The sequence below is a fragment of the Mustela putorius genome, unplaced genomic scaffold (genome assembly GCF_011764305.1).
Source record: "Mustela putorius furo isolate JIRA1106 unplaced genomic scaffold, ASM1176430v1.1 tig00537227_pilon_pilon_pilon, whole genome shotgun sequence".
NCBI classification, from domain to species: Eukaryota; Metazoa; Chordata; class Mammalia; order Carnivora; family Mustelidae; genus Mustela; species Mustela putorius.
In genome coordinates, this window is record NW_025422368.1 from 42,070,217 (window position 1) to 42,092,373 (window position 22,157).

The 22,157-nt window shown below is 42.6% G+C and overlaps 1 long non-coding RNA gene across 1 annotated transcript in view; it reads right to left on the minus strand.

Moving 5' to 3' along the window:
• Window positions 1-19,510: 19,510 nt before the first annotated feature.
• LOC123389972 overlaps window positions 19,511-22,157 on the minus strand; it is a 55,441-nt gene continuing 52,794 nt past the window's right edge. The window contains exon 4 of the long non-coding RNA XR_006604654.1: window positions 19,511-20,408. This is a non-coding gene — a long non-coding RNA (uncharacterized LOC123389972). The remainder of the gene's footprint in view (window positions 20,409-22,157) is intronic.

Here is a 22,157-nt window from a genome sequence, read left to right on the forward strand (position 1 = left end):
TAGGTAATGGGGTTGAGACAGAGAAAGAAAAAGGTAACGGCTTGCTGGAATAGGGGTAGGAGAAGAGACTTTCAGGAAGCAGCTGCTGTAGGGTTTGGAGGGCGGGATCCTCAGGACAGTGGCTTTGGGTTGTACAAGGCGTGTCTGGTAGTTGCTTCTTTGAAAGACTTGGGTACATTTATGCATTTCTTTTCAATATTTAAAAAGTTTCTTAGCTGTCATTGGACCTGTTTATTTAAGCGCAACATCATCCTGACACATGAAGAGGTCTGGATGTGTTGCATTACCGAGGTCTGTCTTCTTATCATCTATTCCCTTAGCTTCTGGAAGACAGGAAAGGTAAAGGATACTTTGCACAGAGGGGACACTAACAAAGACTTGACGTAATGAACGAACACACACACCTGTTAACTGGCAAGAGAAAAGGAGAGTGACATTGTTTTGTAAGACGCCCAGCAGTGGGGATCTAAGTAATACCAGAAAGGAGAAAACAACCTGAAGGGTTTTTCTGGGAGGAGCAAATTAGTTGTATCAGATGCCAAACCACAATTTCGCTGAGCAAGCGTGAAGGTGAGAGGGCTGTAGACAAGCAAAATTTTTAGCAAAATTTAAGCATTTCAAGTCATAGAGTAGTGAGATTTTGAAGAGCTGGAGAAGGACTCCTGATACTCTAATCCATTATCAATGCTGAATGGGATGTTTTTGAACAAAACAACAAAAACTTGTCTAAAGAGGACTGAAGTAAACTCACAGCCAACTGGCTAATGTAACCTTCAGCAACAGCTTAAAATAAATAAATAAAATAAAAGGCCTTTATAAAGACCCAACAAAATGATTTTTAAATATCTTCAGACCATTTTGCTATGAGCTGCTGTCAAATTTCATTTCACACCTGCTGCAAGCAGAAAAAGCAAAAAGTTCCACTCGAGATATTCTTTTGGTAAGAATGTTTTATGGGAAAAGAGAATGGGCTAGATAGTCTTTGACTGGATACAATAAAAAGCAATGTCTGGTTAAATACCATTTGATTCCTCACAGACAGCTGAATGGGTAGGTAGCAAGTTCCTAGAAGAGATCTTAAGCTAATTAAAGTTTATCAGAAAATTGTTTCAGCATTTTTTATTCAGGAATAGTAATTTTTTTCCCAGAAGAAGATTATAAATAATCGTGCAAAATACTTTTGTCCCAGACCACATTTGGGCGTTTTTTTCCCATATTAATAAAAAGGATAGATGATTTTTCCCCCATCATATCAGTATTCATAGACACATAGTGTATAGAGATCTTCAAATGCAAAGGAAGCTATCATGCGTCCTCTGAACTGTTACACTTGGAAAAAGACTGATTTTGTCACCATGGCAGGGAGGGCCATAGAACCTCTGCTGCCTGGAAAATATGTCACTCATTATCAAGCATTAGTAGGCATACTTGGGAGATCACTTGCTGCAAGTTACATCTTGAAGTAGATTTAAAAATGACACAAATAATTATAAGAAGGGAGGGTGGCTTATAGATGGAACCCAAGAGATAGAAGGCAAGCACTTGGGAAGATTGTAATGGGTGCCTGGAAACCTGCTAGAAATCCAGAGAGCGCTCTTGCTGGTCCCTTGCTTCTTTGTATGCATCTGCTGTCTTCTTTTGTAGGGAAAAGCTCTTCCTATGTCCCAGTCCAGTGGAAGATGGCAGCCAGCAGTTTCCAAGTTCACAAGGTCTAGCCACATTGAGAGACTAACTTTCACTCTTGCTCCCAATTTCAGATTTCTAGGGGGCTGGGCTTCTGACTTGCTTGTCTTGGAACATACCCATTCCACTAAATGGAGGCCAGAGGATTTGAACAAGTTCTGATTGGTGCCTCCCTGTAGATTGGGAAGTTCTTAGAGAAGGAAGAATCGTTATAAGTGGGGCCAATATACTCCCAAGTGTATGGCATTAGTCTTGAACAAAAAGAGGCATTATTATTTAAGAGTTCAATATAATGGGGCGCCTGGGTGGCTCAGTCAGTTAAGCATCCACCTTCGAATCAGGTCATGATCCTGGGGTCCTGGGATTGAGTTCAACATAGACATTGGGCTCTCTGCTCAACAGGGAGTCTGCTTCTCCCTCTGCCTCCCCCCACCCCTACCTTGCTTGTGCCCTCTCTCTTGCTCACTCTCTCTCTCTCAAATAAATAAATAAAATCTTTTTTTAAAAAAGAGTTCAATATAGCAAGGCAAAAACCTATAACTACTGACAAGCCTCAGAGAACAAAAAGTTTGATCTTATCTGGAAGGTGTAATAGGATGTCATCCTCATTATTCCTCCCAAACCTGGACAATCACCAGAAGCAGACTGATTTATTGATTGATTGATTTTTCAGAAACAGATTTAGACTTAGATTTTCAGATTTATAAATAACTTTCTTTGTTCTCTCTCAAGATTCTGATTCATTAAGTCTGAAATCTGCATCTAAAACTCTTCCTCACTGATTCTGTTAATCAAGCAGACTTGAGGACCACTGATATATTGTACACTCTGGCCTCTGGAGTGCAAACAAATCTTATTTAATGGTTTTTCAGGGAAAGACACAATCTGAGTCATTTCTTATTTTTTTGCCTGAGAATCAGAAATTATTCCCTTGTCACCAAAAAAAGTAAAAAAGTCTCCATCTATAAATGAAAGCTACAAAGCATGTTTCACCCTGTATTTACTCAATGCTTATTCTTTCCTAGTTTCTCTCCAAACCCTTCATACATTTCCAGTCCCAGAACAACAGTCAGTGGATTCCTATCATATATGTGTTACTCAAATCCAACTGTATCTATCTGGACAAAGACATTTCCTTTTAAAATATGCTGGACATGTTGCCAGACCATTGTTCAGTTCCCTTCAGGGCCTGGGAGGATCTCAGAAGCAACTTCACTCTTGCTGGCTCGTTCCAGCCTGGATTTTGTCTGGAGGATGTGATGGACCACATTTGGATGTTCTCTGGAACAAATGTAGTTTGAGGGATGAAGGTGATTTCAGGGAGCCAAGTTTCGTATGAGAGAAGCTGTGATACCGGGTGTTGGGGTAGAATGGGGAGGTCAGGGTCAGCAGCCAGCAAGAGAGGTCTGGAGGTGGAGTCATCAGAATGGGCTGGAGAATACGAATGTGGGGTGTGTGGCCAGGGAGGATGGCCCAGCATTGGTCAGGGAACAAGGTAGACGTCTTGGGGTGCCCTCTCACACAGGCTATGTGAGGCGATGGGTAGGTGGTCCTGATGCTGGGTCTTAGAAACTTACTGTTGGCTTGTTCATCCTATGCAATACGTGCTTGGTTTCCTATCTCTCTTACTGATTTCTGACCAACTTTGTATTCTGTAACTCATGCATGCTATTAAAAATTCCGTGGGGGTGCCTGGGTGGCTCAGTGGGTTAAGCCGCTGCCTTTGGCTCAGGTCATGATCTCAGGGTCCTGGGATCGAGTCCCGCATCAGACTCTCTGCTTAGCAGGGAGCCTGCTTCCTCTTCCTCTCTCTCTGCCTGCCTCTCTGCCTACTTGTGATCTCTCTCTGTCAAATAAACAAATAAAAAATCTTTAAAAAATTCCGTGGGACTTTTCTAGTTTATTCGTATAGTAACTTCACTCTGGCATATTAATCAATCTTATTGTACAGCATGTGATGCTACATGAGTCTTTAGTGGAGAGGCTCAATAATACTTACTGATTTGATGATTCAGTGCTTTTTTTGTTGTTGTTGTGGGAAGTACAGAGGTACAGATAAGTAGGGGGTGTCCGATAAGGGGAGAGAAAATAGGGCCTTTTAAGACACTGTCTCATTGGAGTGCTGCAGTAAATTTCTGAGCACATGTTTTAAGGGTACTGGTGAGATAGAATAGGTTTTGGAGAAAAATGATGGGAAAATGTGAAGGACTGAAGAGGAGTCCCCTGTCCATGGGTTAAGAGAATTGGAACGGTTGACTTAGAAGTTGAGAAGTCTGTGGGGTGAGGTCAGATGGAAGCATAATCCGTGGGAATATAGCTTTGAGGGGGGTCTTCGTAAAGACACGATGCTTCTTCTCAGGGCATCAATTTATTTAAATATCGGTGCAGGGGAGAATGAGATTATGTGAGTCAGTTACAGCTCTATCATGCAGGAGAGTGCAAAAGTCTCACACATTGTTAACATAAAACACAAAATAAAAAGAAATTGTATCTTTTGTCTGAGTTGCTATGGATTAGTTTTCTGAATCTTGGATATACATAGTTAATTTTTTTAGCCATCAGGAAGCATCCCAGTTTTCAATGACAACATGGAGGAGGAGGGTGACCAACTTTCTACCAGCCCCATAGAATGAGAATTACAGAGGCTTTTGCGTAGAGAATTTTGACTTTAACACACAGGAGGACTTTCACTGGGGTGATGAAAAATAAATCAGATCATCAAAGTGAATTCAGAAATAGGAGTGTATTCCTTACCTTAGAGAAAAAGGTAACATGGAGAGGAATGGATATCTTGCTCTCCAGACTTCGGTGGGCTTCTCCCTGAGACAGAGTCCCTCAGGTGGGTGCATGCTGCCTTCTTCCGATGAACCTCCTTGCTGAACTAGAATCATGGTAAACACACTTCTTGCTGACGATGTCAGGGTACAGGATTGAGGCAGATTTGCCCAGAATGTTGTTGTATTTAGACCTATCTGGAAGCAAATTATCAGATTAGAACTGAAGATTTCCATACTAAGAAATGCTAGGATTCCATTGCAAAACAAGTAGTATGGATTTAGGGGTGCCTGGGGTGGAGCTGGTTAAGCTTCTGACTCTTGGTTTCTGCTTAGGTCTGATCTCAGGGTGGCGAGGTCGAGCCCCGCCTCGGACTCCTCACTCAGTGCGGAAGCTGCTTGAGTTTCTCTCCCTTTGCCTCTGCCCCTCTCCCTGCGCATGCTCGCACTCGTGTTCTTTCACCAAAATAAATAAATCTTAAAAAAAAAATACTATGGATTTAAGTGAAAAGTAAATGTCACACTCCTTTTCAGTCTCATTTTCCAGAAGTAGCTACTGATAACACTTTCTTATGCAGATATAAGGAGATATATACAGGGGTGCCTGGGTGCTCAGTCAGTTGAGTGTCTGCCTTCCGCTCAGGTCATCATCCCAGGGTCCTCAGATCAAGGCACACATCAGACTCTAGGTCAGCGGGAACCTGCTTCTCTCTCTGCCTGCTGCTCCCTGGGCTTGAGTGTTCTCTCTCTCTGCCAAATAACTAAATAAACTCTTAAAAAAAATAAGGAGATAGATACATGTACACACATGTACACACACTCATGATCTTATTATTTACACTTCTGCAGCTTGCTTTTTCTTCATTTAAAATTCCCAGCACAGGGCGCCTGGGTGGCTCAGTGGGTTAAAGCTTCTGCCTTCAGCTCAGGTCATGATCTCAGGGTCCTGGGATCGAGTCCCGCATCGGGCTCTCTGTTCAGCGGGGAGTCTGCTTCCTCCTCTCTCTCTTCCTGCCTCTCTGCCTACTTGTGATCTCTGTCTGTCAAATGAATAAATAAAATCTTAAAAAAAAATGCCCAGCACATTTACTATACAATTTCGTACTCCATCTTTCCTAATAGCTACAGCTGCAGAGTACTCCACCCTGTGGCTGTACCACTCATTACTTAATCCCAGATTTCAGGGTATTTTAAGTTGCCTGGTAGATACAGCAAGTGGCTTATGAATATCCATTCTTCTTTCTAATGAAGACAACTCTGACTTTGTTCAAAACAGTAATAGCCTCAATGAAAACTATTGTCACCCCCAGACTCTTTTCTTTTGTAGGTAGGTGTGACAGTGACACAGTTTGGGCTTAACGGGATTACAGGATCCCATTGTATGGGTCCGTCATAATTTACGCGGCCAGTCAGAGGAAGCTGTCACCATGGAGATTGTTTTCGAATGATTGCTGTTATAAATAAAGTTTCAATTACTCTCCATTTGCTTGATTTTTTCCCCCTTAGACCGAAGAATCGAGTTTGTGTGGCAGAATTTTGAGCCCTAGTGGGTGGGGAGCAGCCATCTTTTCAGGTGTACTCCACAAACCCTCACCCTCTGCATTTTGTGGGTAATACAGGTTTACTCCATGGCACACGGTGCATTGCCAACATAATTCTTACAGGTTTTCATACCTCTATTTCTTCCTGGTTTCCTTCCTGCCAGTTTGCCTCTGGCATTTTGTGGCCAGGGGTCCGCTTCCTGTCAGCATCTGTGATAGTCTGTATGTTACGGCCATTTGCATTCTGCCCTGGTCTGTTCTGATTATTTCAGCACGACTTGGTCAAAGGAGAAGAGCAAGTAGAGTCAGTCCCTCTCGTGGGGAGCCAGTTCATCCAGGCCGCAGGCAAATTTATTTCTGTTGCATCTTGATATCCAAGGTGGAAATAATTGAGGTCACACATCACAGGCAGACAGAAAACAGAATTCTAAAATGCTTCGAAGCAATTTCACTTTATTGAAAATACACTGTAGCATGGGGATGGGCAAGGGTGATAATCAAGACACTTAATCAGAAAATGTGGATGTTCCTTATCAGAACGGACTCTGGCATTGAACAACCGGGCGTGGTGCATTCTCCTGTGTACCAGCTAAGGATCTGCTGGTGGCCAGGGAAATGGGATTCTCTTTTTTATCCGCAGGAACTAAATTATGAAATTCCTGCCAGCTTGGCTTCCATTTAGCAGGTTCTTATCTCTCCCAAACCAGTCTCTGAGAATGAATCTTCCTAAATCCCCCTTAAAAAATACACACACACACACATAGATACCTATCTATATATATGTTTGATTAAATCATCAGGGGGTATATATTTTTTTTAAAGTTCCAAAAATCTGAATTTGGATGTGTTAGTTGGAACTCTTTGGGTTGCAAGCAACAGAGCCCAATGCAGATTATATTCAACATAAAGGGGAAGTTGGGGTTTAGATCACTGGGAAGTTCAGGATGAAAGACATCAGGTGTGTTTGGATCTGGGCTCAGAGGTATTGTTAATACTCTTCATTAATAAATAATAAATGCTCCCTGTGATTGAGTTTGGGGGCAGTTTGATATGTAGCATTATTATGGCTCTCGAAAACAAGTACAGGAGACTACCCACACTCCCCTGATGCTCTACCACTCACTGTGAGCCTTTTTAAAACATGCACTGTATAATATTTATCTTTCTGTTCCCCAGCAGTACTTAGCACAGTGCCTGACACGGAGCACTTGACCAATTTAAGATTTGTTAGGAAAAATATTACCCTCCATGACTTCCTTATGATGCTGTTCCTTGTTTTGGTGAAATGTCCCAAGTGACTTCCCTGTAGTTATGGACACCATCCTCACTTCACTGAGCTTCTGACCTGACCTTCCATGAAGGCTGTTCTTGATGGCTCTTCGATGTCTTCTGAGCTGCCTGCTGACTACGATGGTCAAACATCTTCCCTTACCTCACTTGACTTGTCCACAGCTTTAGGGACAGTTGGCTACGCCTTTCTTCATAGAACACTTTCTTTTCCTGGCTTGGTTTTTCTCTCACTTTGCAGATTGCCTTTCTGCAGGTTTCTTGTTTGGATCTTCTTTCTTATTATTCTAAATAAAGGACTACCCCAGGGCCTTGGACATCCTGGATTTCTTCTTCACTTTTCTTTCTGGTCTTCATGTGGTGACTTCAACTATCCTCATGGCATCAAATACCTTTTCAATATTGATAACCCCTAAATACTGACTTTCAGCACGAATTTCCCCAAATCTATGTGCCTATCTGACATCTCCACTGGGGTTTCTGATGCTATTTTAAACCTAACACCATGAAAACAACTTTTATTCTCTGCCAACCTCCCCACTCTGCTCCTATTCCGTGGGCCCCATCTCAGTAAGTGGTACCACCACCCCACACCGTTACATGAGACAAAAATCCAGGCACTATTCTTGCTCCTTCTATTGCCTTTACTCCAACAGTTATCCCTCAACAAGGCCTACCAACTCTACTTCAAAGTCACCCCTGCATTCTTCCACTTTTCTGCATCTTTCCTACACCCCAATCCAAGACACCATCACCTCTTGGCTTGAGGAATAAAACAGTTCCCACATTAATTTCCTACTATTAAAAAAATTTTTTTTTTATTTAAGTAGGCTCCATGCTGGGATTTTATGACCCTGAGAAATCAAGACCTGAGCTGAGATCAAGAGACAGATGCTTAACCTAGGCACCCCTTAATTTTCTATTCTTTCTATTTCTATTCTTATCTTTCTATTCTTATCTTCTTAAAATCCATTCTTCCTATTGTAGCCGGACACAATATTAAAACACACAGATAAGATTATGGTTATGTTACTCTTCTGACTTAAATGCCCGCCTTGTCTGAATTCTTCTAATAATTGGAAATAGCCCAATCTTTATCCCTTCTTGGGAAGCCCTCATTCCATGAGCTCTCCCGCCTTCGCTGGCTCAACTCTTAGCATCTTTGTGTCAGCTACAACGCTTCAGCCATAAGTGTCTTTGGCTGCCTGGAGTTGGCTCCTACAGTAGGTGCTTTGCATTGGCACTTTTCACTAGAATGTGTTTGCTCTTCCTTGATCTTTGCATCACATTTTCTCATCACCCAGATCAACTTTAACTTACTTTCACAGGGAGGCCTTTCCTAGACAACCCAATCTAAGTTTACTACATGTTCACTCTCTTAAATCCTCCGCCTTTAAACTCTTGCCTGTCATAGCTGGCCCTCTGATAATGTTCTTGGCCTTGTCTCTTTCTCTGTCATATCCCAGTGCCTAGGACACTTTCTCAAATGTGGTGGACTCTCCCTAAGTGTTTGTTGAATGAAAATGAAAACAGAAATGTTGAATAGTGTGAGAAGTTGAATACTTACCTAATTTTCCTTTCATTAAAAATGGTATTTATAGGGGCACCTGGGCGGCTCAGTGGGTTAAGCCGCTGCCTTCGGCTCAGGTCATGATCTCAGGGTCCTGGGATGGAGTCCCATATCGGGCTCTCTGCTCAGCAGGGAGCCTGCTTCCCTCTCTCTCTCTGCCTGACTCTCTGCCTACTTGTGATCTCTCTCTGTCAAATAAATAAATAAAATCTTAAAAAAAACAAAACAAAAAAAAATGGTATTTATAACTCAGACATGAAAATAACACTCTGAGAGTCTTCCATATAATCTACTCCTTTGAAGACAAAAGTTCAGCTTTGATTCAGAGAGTCTCTTGTTCTTGATGACAAAAACTAAAAACAGAAAGCAAAAGAGGAGGTATAGACCCAATTCACTATTGACTTTAGATAAATAGTTGCTACTGCATATACAAAAAATTCTCAAAAATAAAATGATCATTGGTGTTGGCAGTCAATCAAGATTCATATACCATCAATCCCCCCCTTATCCCCCATTGCCATTTTTTTTGGGTGAATGTGGTGGAATTTGAAAAGAAGAAAAAGTATCCAACTAAATATGACCCATATTATACCACACTAAGAACTGTACAAATTAGGAGATAGACACATATCCATTCTCCCTGGTAGAAGCTAACAGGTTAAGAAGAGAACTTCCTCGTGAGCAAGCATAAGACAAAACACTGGAAAATGCAGTAACAGAATTATGTCATCATCAAGAAAAGTGTGTCTGTGCAGAAGTAGTTGGAGACAACAAAGAGGAGTTAAACATTTCAGAAAGCATGGATAAAGTACAAGTTAGATAACCTTGTGTTAAAATATTCTTGGCACAGAGGCCCTAAGATCAGTAGAAGACACCATTTGTTTTAAAAACCTTTTTAGCTCAGAATACGGAAAATAAAGCAAACAAAACTTTCTTCTGTATCTTTAACAAAACTCAGATAGATTCTCATACTATTATCTTTGCTAGTCTAAGAGCGGAGAATGAATCAAGCTTTCCGCTGCAAATCAAGCTTTTCCCTGCAAATGCTCCTGGGGCCCCATTCAGCACAGAGTCAGAGAAATTGCTGGTTGGGCTGTCATTCAGCAGGCAGCAGTTCAAGAGCCACTAATGAACTGATGAGCACCCCCTATAATTAGCCATTTGCTCTCAATTGCAGGCCACCAATACGCTCTCCAGCAGCCTTTGGAAACCAGGAGAGCCCTTAGAAATGAGACCCTGTTGGAGAATTAAAAGTATCAGAGTAAATGTGCACACATTACTTGAAGGAAGACATAAATTGGTCATGATATTTATTAAAGGACAAAAGAATCCTCAGTTATTTTCTATAATCAAGTATCTGTTCAGGACAACTGGAGGGACTGGATACAACAAAGAGTCAATAATGTTCACACTGCTAAGTGGCCTTCTTGGTGAGCTCCTTGTGTCAAGTTTGCAAAAAGCTTTTGAGGTGGATAATGTCTCCATTTGTTTCTCTGTAATGGCTGGGGTGTTCAGCTAAGAAAAGAAAACGCTTGACTTTGGGATTGTATACATCACTAGGAGTTTGAAAAAGCCAGTGTGATTTGTCAATGTATGGCTTAATTTTCCTCTTTCTCAACCCCATAACTTTTCTGACTCTTAGGTAAACAGGTCTATTATCATTTTGAGTTGGAAATGCATTCTCAGTTCAGAAGTGTGTTTGGCCCAAGGTCTCTGCATTGGATTGAATTCCAATATTCTTTTCTTTCTCAGCTCTGTCTTTCTAAGACTGACAGCTTCCTGCGAAGAAAGGGTAGCTGCTATTGCTTTTCTATTTCTCTTCCTTTGGCTTTTCCTTCTCTCCCTCCCCAGCCACTGGTCAGTTTCTAAGTTCTCTAGGGTAGGGGTCAGGGGAAGGAGGCAAAGGAGGAGTGAGGAAGGTTCTCAAGAGGCGTGGTGGTTATATAACCTGGCTTTGCCTTCTGCTGGTGTGGCAGGATGCTAGAGTAGCTTGGACCTTCCTGAACGTTTCCAGAACCAGGCTCTGCTCAGCTCTCCTCTTCTTCCTTTGTGCCAGGCTGATGCGTCTAGAGCACAGCTGGGGAAGTACAACTGTGGGCCACATCTAGCATGCTACCTATTTTTGTTAACAAAGTTTTGGAGGGGGGCACCTGGGTGGCTCAGTGGGTTAAGCCTCTGCCTTCAGCCCAGGTCGTGATCCCAGGGTCCTGGGATTGAGCTCCACATCGGGAATCTCTGCTCAGTGGGGAGCCTGCTTCCCCCTCTCTCTCTGCCTGCTGCTCTGCCTACTTGTGATCTCTCTCCCTCTATCAAATAAATAAATAAAGTCTTAAAAAACAAAAAGAAAAACAAAAACAAAATTTTGGAGGAACAGAGCCCTACATATTTGTTTATGGCTTGTTGATGGCTGTTTTTAGGCTACAAATCAAATATTGAGTAGTCATGACACACATTTTACAACCCCCAAAGCCTACATTATTTACTGTCTGACCCTCTCCAAAACAAGTTTGCTGACTGCCTTGCCTAGTGTTTGGGTAGTCAGTGTCAACTCCTTCTAGAACCAGGAGACATCCAACTACTTGCTCCAGCTTCTTGCTGATAGTTTTCTTCCAGCACTCTGGAAAGTGCTACTGCTAACCCTAGTTTGGCTTTCTCCCATGGCCCACATCTGTTTAAGGCAAAACAGTCATGCATCCCTTGCCTTTTACTGTGGAAGAACAGGTGACCTGTTCCCAGACTTCTTCCGGCTTAAGACAGAGTCTTGTGGGTAGAGGAGGGGGAAGGGACTCAGTCTATCAATAGCTCCCCAGAGGAAGACTTCATAAATCTTTCACCTTTGCACATCTTTAATTTGGCTGAGCATCTAAGCTTCTCATATACGGTTTTTATATTTCCTTTAAGTTGTTTTTTTTTTTTTTTAAAGATTTTATTTATTTGACAGAGAGGGAGAGAGAGAGAGATCACAAGTAGGCAGAGAGGCAGGCAGAGAGAGAGGGGGAAGCAAGCTTTCCACTGAGAAGAGAGCCCGACATGGGGCTCGATCCCAGGACCCTGAGATCACGACCTGAGCCGAAGGCAGAGGCTTTAACCCACTGAGCCACCCAGGTGCCCCCTTTAAGTTGGTTTTAAGTATTTCCTTTATAAATTCTTTACACTTACAGTGTGTCAACTCCTATATCTATAATATGGGATCCTATATCTGTAATATGGGTACTTCAGTGAAACTTTGGTTAACATCCTAAAAAATATAATAATCTATATAGCTTGGCAAGCAGATATTTACCTACATAGTTAGACTAAAAGATTTTTCTTTTAAGACTAAAAGATTTTGACAAAAGGGCTTCACTGGCCTAAAATATTTCCCTATTATGGATTGGACACACTTCCATTTGGGAATCATTTCTTTGGGTTCTTATTCCAATATAACAAGCTTTTAAAGAACATATGCTTCATATGACATGAATTTACATGAAAGCAGAATTAGCAAAATGTTTCCAAGTTCCAGACCATTTTCAAATTAATTCAAAACCTTAAACACTTCCTTTAAAGAAGTTCTCCTTGTAGCTTATGATAAAAAGTGATTTTTTTGAAACAAAACCATCTTAAATATTATATTGTTGAAGTTAATTTTAAATATCATAATGCCCAACTATGGAAAAGGCAAGTTTTATTTTTCTAATTCAATAGATAATTAGTGATAAAAGCTATTTAATTTTATTTTTTTAAGATTTACTTACTTATTTGAGAGAGAGAGCATGTGCACACAAGTGGGGAAAGGGCAGGGGGAGAGTGAGGATTCTCAAGCAGAATCCCCACTGAGTGTAAACCAAACTCGGGGCTCAATCCCAGGACCTTGAGATCATGACCTGAGCTGAAACCAAGAGCTAGACACTCAGCCAGCTGATCTCCCCAGGTACCCCTAATTTTCTTTAAGTAAAAATATAACATGTTAAAAATATATCTTAAAGTGACATGTTTTCTTTGTGTAAACATTTTTTAAATGTAGATTGAAATGTAAAATTGTGACATGAAAATAGATGGAATTCTTTTTCAAAATCTGATGTTTGCACTCTTAATTTCTGAGCCATAAAAATTGACTGGTAAATTTTTAAAAGAATTTACTTTCTCACCTTAATTATTTAATAGGACAGAAAGCGTTAGGCTGTTATTTTAAAGCACATTCCTGCAAATAGCATATTTTAGTACCCAAGGTCTCTATTCCCATTAAATTTAAAGCCAAACTGGGTGTAAAAGTTGCTGCATTTTTTTAACATTGATTTTTTTTTTTTAAAAAGCACTAAAAACATCTTGATGCAGTAAGTAACATTTGATCAGATGCATGTAACCTCTAAGTCTGATGAAAAGAACCATGTGATGAATTCACTGAATTAATATAGTAGAACTCAAAGTTACGGCTCCACATAGATTTTATTTATTTATTTATTATTATTATTATTATTATTTTTTAATGTTTTATTTATTTATTTGATAGAGATCACAAGCAGGCAGAGAGACAGGCAGAGAGAGAGAGGAGGAAGCAGGCTCCCTGCCGAGCAGAGAGCCCGATGCGGGACTTGATCCCAGGACCCTGAGATCATGACCTGAGCTGAAGGCAGCAGCTTAACCCACTGAGCCACCCAGGCACCCTCCACATAGATTTTAATTTAAAATATATTTTTTTCTTGAATCCATGGTCCATTATGGGTAAAAGAAGAGTGACAAAAAATAAACACACACTAAAGCTGTATAGTGGTCAAATCCGCTATGGCTAGGGTGCATCCCCCTCTCATGTGCTGACAAAACAGTTTGAGTGACTGAGCCTTGAGCTCACATATCTGATCTGGGAGTTAGTGGAAGAGGATGGGAGTCCTGATGGCATCGATGTGACACATGCATGTCACCAACATGACAGGTGCGCATGTGTCCCTGGAGGTGTGGTTCTGAGTCTGGAGAATAAAAAGGCTTATAATGGTATAGCAAGTATTTCTGAAACGTTATGTTTACCTGAAGGAAAAATAGCAAATTCTTTATTAAATTAAGTACAAATACAAATAGGGCGCCTGGGTGGCTCAGTCAGTTTAGTGCCTGACTCTTGATTTCAGCTCAGGTCATGATCTCAGGGTTGTGAGACAGAGCCCTCTATCAGGCTCCTCTCTGCTGAGAGTCTGCTTGAGATTCTCCCTCTCCCCTCCCCCCAACTTGTGGATAAGGACTCTCTCTTTTAAAAAACAATAAAAAAAATCCCGAATAAAATATACTGTGGAATAGAAAACAACATTTCTATAGAATTTCAAGGTAAAACGTATCATCCCTGGTCTCCTAGAGGTTCCTCTTTAGTTCAGAGCCCTCTTGTGGAAAAGGGAGAATCTGAGGAAAGGATTTTTGGGGGGAGGGATAAATCTGGGTCCAAACTGCCTCCATTTTACTTACTAGCGATATTACCTGACCCAGGTAGACCTCAGATGCCTCATTTGTGAATGGGGATTACCTAATTTTTCACCTAGAATTCCTTCCCACTCCACTCCAACCCCATTTTAGGTTTAAAGGGTAGAGTTTATAAGGCCGGGGTTGGCTAGGAAGTTTCTCACTTGACTACGGGATGACGACAGTGGCAGATAGAGCCCTGGGCTGAGAATGAATGAGGAGACCTTATCCAAAAGAGTAAGAGGGGAGAGCCAGGTGTACCGAAATGGACTGATTCAGAGCCAGACCACTGCTCCAGAACCAGAAATACATAAAAACTCAAAGCTAGAGCAGACTGTAAATATGAGTGGTTGGGCCCCACCGCCTAGAACCAACCCCTCCTGCAGCTGTCCCTTGAGGTCTCTGGGAAGCATCAGGGGATAGGGTGGACCATGCCTGAAGCAGATGATGCAAAATAGTGGCCACATCCAGCCCATATATTTGTTTTGTTCAGCCCACGGAGTTGTGTTTGTTTATTTCAACTGACTCACTTGGCTATATTCAAAGATTTAAAATCCTGGCCTGAAAATCAGGTTTTGTCGCAGTCTCTGCCATTTCCATCTCCTCACTACTGAGAAGTCAGCGGTTCCAGGTGTGTGTCTATTACCCCTGGCTCATTGCATTTATTTTACCTTACTCACCTGCCTGGCCTCAAAGGCCTGTAATTTGACCCTTCATTTAAAAGGAAAGGAACAGAATGGACTGGGCAAGTAGTCTCTTCAGTTTGCTGTATAGACTGCTTCAGATAATATCCAACATGCCTGGGCGGGGCTTCGCAAGGGTGAAATGTTCAGTAAACATGGGATCCACCTCCCTCTCCTTCCTAGTCATCATTTTGCCTCCGGTGTATTGTGGGGGCTGTCAGGAAGTCCTAGGCTTGCGTGGGAAGAAGAGAGACTTCTGTCTTTAAACGTATACCACTTGGCATTTGCAGGAGAGATAGGCAGTGTCATTGCATCTGGCTGTTGGGATGAGCTGCTAGACTCACAACGATTAAATCCTTGTTGGTGGCAGGTCAGGGTCCTCATGACTGGGGACAGGACACCCAGCGGAGTGTGTTTATGCCAGATAAGCTGTTCAAGCAAAACTGTATTTAGTCCCGCAGTCACCTTGAGCTTGTCCACCTTCGGAGGGAATAGAAGGACAAATGTCCCCAGAAGCTCAAACGGTCTGGGCTCACAATGTACTTTGTGGTTCTGTCACTGGATCTTGCACTTGAACTGGAGACATGAAGAAAAGATCACCCCAGGCTCTGTGTTTACTATCAAACACGAAATGAGACTGTAATTGGATCTGTCAGAGGAATCCCTTTTAAGAAAGAAATAATGTACCCTGCCACTCCCCTACCAATGGCACTCCAGGGACAAAGGAGCTCAGGGAGAGTCTCACTGGGTGTGCAATATCTTGCCTTTCAGTCTGAAATGAGGTGAAGGGGCGTTTTCAACATTAAGAAGAAAAAGTGACTATCTAGGGGCGCCTGGGTGGTGCAGTGGGTTAAAGCCTCTGCCTTTGGCTCAGGTCATGGTCCCAGGATCCTGGGATTGAGCCCTGTATCAGGCTCTCTGCTCAGCAGGGAGCCTGCTTCTCCCCCACCCCCACCCCCGCCCCGCCTGCTGCTCTGCCTACTTGTGATCTCTGTCAAATGAATAAATAAATAAATAAAATCTTTAAAAGAAAAAAAAAGAAAGAAAGAAAAAGTGACTATCCATAGTCTGGGGATATTTTTATGGGGATATTTTTATGGTGTGAATACTTTCACGATGGCAAATTTCAGTCCGCCAAGCCGACATCAACTAGCTCCCAAATTCCTAAAATTTCTGAAATTTTAACACTCTGCTATTCAAAGTTGCTACTTACCAGCCCCGTTATACACTGCCCACTGCCTGGAGGGCCTGGGAAAACTGCTGTTTCTGGGCTCCACCTCCAAAGATCCTGATTCAGTAAGTCTGGGTTGGGGCTGAAGAACTTGCCTTTTGAAGGAAGCGGAAGTGGAATTCTTCCACTTGCCTCTACCAAGTGGAAGGTGATGCTTTGAGCAGCATTTCCTAAATAGGTTTCCTAGAGCCCAGTTTGGAAAATGATAACAAATATTTCCGGGGGTGGGGGCGCCTGGGTGTCTCAGTGGGTTTAGAGTCTGGCTCAGGTCACAATCCCTGGGTCCTGGGATCAAGCCCCGCCTCCCACTCATGCTCTCTTGCCATCTCTCTCTCTCTCTCTCTCTCAAATAAATAAATAAATCCTTAAAAAAGTAAAATAAATGTTTCAGAGGGACACAAAATAGACTTCAGTGGTTAAGTGTTGAGAAATGCTAAGGAAAGCAAGTTCAATAGGTTTTCTCCGGGGAAGGTCGCATGATGTCTAATCTGCTCATCTTCAAGGTGATAAAGCAATAAGAAGGTACCAAGTACACTATTACAGGCATGGATTTGATCCTAGAACCCTCTTCCCAGGCACACTATTTTGGGGCATACGGCTCCATTTATAGAACTAGTGTGAGACCTCTGAGGTATGGGATTTTGTAAATAATTTCGTTTTCACAATACTGGGCAAGAGGTTGTACTGCAGACCTTCCAGAAGAAAGTTGAAACTCTGTGAGTAGCAAATGGGAAGTCCTTTGTCTAAATATAACCTTTGCCACCTCTTTTTTTTTTTTTTTTTTTTTTTTTTTTATTTATTTGACAGGCAGAGATCACAACTAGGCAGAGAGGCAGACAGAGAGCGAGAAGGGGAAGGAGAAGGGGAAGCAGGCTCCCTGCTGAGTAGAGAGCCCGATGTGGGGCTTGATCCCAGGACCCTGGGATCATGACCTGAGCTGAAGGCAGCGGCTTAACCCACTGAGCCACCCGGGTGCCCCATGCCACCTCTTTAATACCAGATCAAGGTGAGGGAACAGACACAGAGCTCTTGAGCGTTCTTGATGTTTGTGGCCAAGAGGAATTTGAATTACTCAGTCCCAAATTTTAGAGCGAGAAGAGGCCTTAGAGATTATAGCCGGAGAATTTCAGAGCTAGAAGAGACTGGAGAGGCCATCTGGTCAAATTCTCTCTCTCTCTTTTTAAACATTGGAGGAAGTAAAAGCCCCTAGGGATTAGGCAACTTTCCCCATGCTGGTCCTGGTACAGGGCTACAGCTGTCTGATGCCATCCACTGCTATTTCATATTGAAATCTCTTCTTTTTCCTGGAAAAAGTTCAGCATTCCAGTCACCTCTGATGCCTGTCTGAGGGAACAGTTAGGGGGCTCAAAGTCCAAATGTCCTATCCTGAGCTGTTTTGGAATAATCCTCTTAAATTAAACTGGATATCTGCATCCTTTGAATCCCGATTAGTCAGGGGTGTTTGATTCTGATAACCCACGAGGGAGGAAATTATGCTCTGAGGTCCAGCAGCTGCCAGAAGTCAAGCTGTCAGAGTCATACCAACTCACGAGGTCTCTTTCTCTCCATTTTATCAGCAAAACAGCTGGCAACAAAGGCGCAGAGGGGAGAGCTATATGAGGAAATACGACACCACTGAAAGTGGTCCTGTGTCCAGCTCTGTTCCTAGAAGGACAAGAATATTTTTTCTTTTTTTAAAAAATATTTTCTGATATTACTTTGAGTGACATAAATATCAAACAAAACACCTGTGATGTGTGACTGTAGAAAGTTCCAGATCTGAGTTACTCAAGACAGAATGTTCTTTTGTATTCATTAAAACAACACTGTCCGCTTTGCATTTTACATTCATCACGCCACTGAAGTGGCATGAAAGGGTGTGGCTGAGTTCATGAAATAGAATGATTACTCTCTGAGCTCTCTCTCAATATCCCCCTGCCACTCTCCCGTCTTCATGTATAAGCTGTAGGTGATTCAGGAAGTACAAAGATTGGTATTGCGGTGATACAGTTAAAGTCAATAAGGCTCACTCTTTCCCTTTATCAATTAGCCACACTGACTGAGTATCAGCTATGTGCCAGGTACTATGCTAGGCTAGGGCACTGAAAGGCAACACAACTGGTGCCTGGTCTCATGAAATTAGGTGTCTGTGTAGGAGACACTGTAAAAAAAAAAAAAAACAAAACTGTGTAAAATTAGCATTTGTGATAAATGCTTTGAAAGGAAGGTAGTTGGTACCATGAATGCATATAACATGGCAACGTGACCTAGACTGGTGCTTCTTGAACCTTGTGTGCTGGAGGGTCAGTTTTCCTCTCTAATCTGTCATGGACCATAACTAGTGGCACGTGGTGTCATTAGTGACATACCACATGACTTAGATGACATCGGGCTGTTTTCTTTTTTTTTTTTAATGTGTGAGAGAGAGAGCACGCACACGGGTGGGAGGGGCAGGCAGAGGGAGAAACAGGCTCCCTGCTGAGCAAGGAGCCTGATGCAATGCAGGACTAGATCCCAGAACTCTGGGATTACGACCTGAGCCAAAGGCAGACACTTAACGACTGAGCCACCCAGGTGTCCCAACACTTGGATTGGTCTTTATGCTTTTCAGTGATATTAGTCTACTGATCATGTGCTTGGATGCCACAGTAATATCAAAATACTAGAAAAGTTTCTAAATGCATATTTCTCAATTTTTGCATTGATTTCATTGTGGATAGCTTGTGGACTGGCACTGAACTGGGTGGACTGCACTTTGAGTAGCCCTGACCTAGACGATCAAATCAAGGAAGGCTTCCTGGAGGAGATGATTTTTGCATAGTGATCTGGAGAATGAATAAGCAAAACAGAGATGGGAAAAGAGAATCCAGGTGTGAGAACACAGGAGGAAACCCATACTGCTGGAGCAGGCGAATGAGCAGGGGAATCAATCGAGATGAGCTAGCTGGGAAAATGCCATGCCAGACCCGTTGGAACTTCCTGCTTTCTTCCTGATAAGCAGCAGCTCTGGGAAGATTTTAAACAGTGTACTGCAGTGTGGGTGGCAGGTAGCAGGAGCCAGGATGGAGGCAGTAGAAGCATGAGGCATGGCATGTTGAGAAGGACAGTAGGATTTGGTGATGGAGTGGATAAGGGGTTGAATGAAGGGCAAGATGGAAGATGGCTCTTCTGGAAGCTCACCAATCATCCCAAGTCTTCACTCTAAGGCAGACAAGGAATATAGCTTCTTTTCTGTTCATGACCAAAGAAGCCTCTTTATTCTCTTGGCGATTTCCTGGCAGGTAAGAGAAGCTCAGTTCCCTCGTGCCGAGGCCCTGAATCAATATTTTTAGATGTGCTTCACAACTGCCATTCTTTCTCCTTCTGACTTTTCATTTATGGAACACATTGAGTTCTTCCTTTGTGTATAAATTCTCTACAGTGTGTTCCCTCAGTTTTTCCCCAGAAACATTGGTTCTAGAAAATATTAATGAGTACTGGATAAAAAAGGAATCCCACTAAAGAATACATTTGGGAGATCCTGAAAGGTGGAATCAGATTTTTTTTTTTAATGCAGGACTTCTCAGAGCACTTAATATGCTAACATACATCTTCAGTTTCCAAGAGGAGAAACAGAAAATATAGCATTTCCAACTGTACTGTTCCAAATATAGTGTTTCCTTATTTAGTTATGGGGTCCTTTGCACCAGGAGCATCTATTAGGTTAGTGTCCTTTTGAATAGTCTTTGGGAAAGAATGCTTCAGAGTCACAAGAGAAGCCTTATCCTCAGCATTGGAAGATCAGTTCTGCTTCACAGGTTTTGAGGCAAGATGAGTTTTTTTTTGTTTTGTTTTGTTTTGTATCACAATCTAGGTCCATTTCATAAGGTGCTTTTACTGAAAAGTTAAGTGAGTCTTTGAAACCGTGAATAGCCCCTGCCCTGTGTCGGACTAAGCTTGTAGTTCCAACTCCGTGGTGTGAACTGTTCTGCCCATTCCAAGTGTGCATCGGGGACGGCCTCCGATGTGCCTGTCGGGGGCGATAGGTCCCATGCAGGCTGGAAGCCTGGAAGGCAGAACACTGAGGGATGCCCTGATGGCCTCTGCTGACATTTGTGAAATAGCAGTAAATTTCCCGTTGGAGCCGACTAGAGAGCAGCAGCATTTATAAATGATGGCTACGTTGGCTGCGGCCATGTCTCTCCCCTCTTCCTTCTTCCTGGTGTCTGAAGGCAACTGGGGAGAAGAGCAAAGAAGCAGCTTTTAAAAAAAAAATCAGTTGACAAGTTTTGCTCACCCCTAACATCTGCATTTGTAAGCTGGCCATCTGGATCAGGGCCTCTCAGACTTTAAGTTTCAAGGACCTTGTACAGACCTGGGAACCATATTAAAGATGCAAGTTCCAGTGGAGTTGGTCTTTGTGGGGTCAGATTCCTCCTTTCTAACAAGCCCCCAGGTGAGGCCAGAGCTTCTGTGAGCAGAGCACATGTTGAGCAGCAACAATAAACATTTCATTGCTTCTCAGATTTGAGCGTGCCCGAAAATTCCCCTGGCCTGTTTTCAACAAATGCCCATGTCTGGGCTTCCTTTCTGGAGATGCTAATTTTGTAGATCTGGATTTTTATCTGGTCCCTTTACCCTCATACACTTCAGTGTGCAATTTTTAAACATAAGATTACTGTCTTCATAATCACAGCTCAAGGTCAAGAGCGGCAAACTTACCTTATTATAATAGTGTTACTTAATCTACAGATATTAGTCACATCTTTCTGATTGTCCCAATAATTTTGTTTATCACCGCATACATTACTGCCCCCGCCCCCCAAAAGAAAGTTCTGGCCCAGGCCAAGGAGGCTAGGTGTTTAACATTATCAAATTAGCTAAGGCCTTAGACAATAGGAAATAATAGGATATGGTAGGAATGGTGGCTCTTTGGGATGGCTGTCAGACCTGAGGCATCTTAATTAGAATATCTCCAAACCATAGTGGTAGTCTAAGTTCCTTATAGTCACTCACACACCCTCTTGCCCCGTCCCTAGCTCCACACCAACTACTGAGTCCTAGACGTGTTAGAGCTCCCAATTGTGTGGTCTCCTGTCTGTGGCTCCCATCCTTCCCCTATCACAGCCACTGTGCTTGGCCACAACACACAGCCACAGTCAGGGACAAGGCCCAAGAGATAATCCATTATCCATTCAGACAAATGTTCAAATGCTGATTAGAAAGGCCAGATGATATCGTGAGTTTTTAAGCTTGTGAAATGCGAGACAGAGTATTATTTTTTTAACTACCTGGTCGGCACTGGCTGTTGCCAAGGGTCACACCCAGAACACTAGGGGTGGTGAGAATCTGTCTAGAGCTGGTGAGAAGCAGCCACCATCCTGGCATTCAGGGTTCCCTAGGAAGGAAAACAACAGCCAATGTCAGCTGAAGATAGCTTTCATGACATGTGACTGAAAGAAATGACCTGCCTTCAGAAAGGCATTTTCTCCCTTCGTGTTTTGGGGAAGTTGGTTTTGCTCTGAAGTCAGATGTCTGACTTTTCTGCTAACTGGTGTCTGGGCCATCAAAGCCCCCGTCAGCATAAATGAGGACCTCCGTCCATCCTAGCATGTAAGCCATGCACAGGACCTGCCTTCCACAGCTCTTACCTGAAACCCTGGTTGCCATGTGCGTTTCAGAATCCAGACGTTTGCGGAGTCTAGAAAAGCAATACGGACCCTATACCACATATAATGCAATATGCCAGCAGAATCGGGGGGGGGGTATCCTCATAACCAAATACATTCACAATTCTGCAGCCCAACGATGACTATCCGTGATCAAGTGCAATCAATAAATACAAAATCGGTTTTCCCATGAGTTCTGGGGAGGACATAGAGCCAAGTGGTTTAGGTCAGCTCGGATTTTACTTGCAAAGGACTTGAGAAAAAACTTTCACCTTTTTAACTCTTTCTATCCCTTGGAATCCAAGAGAAGGCATTA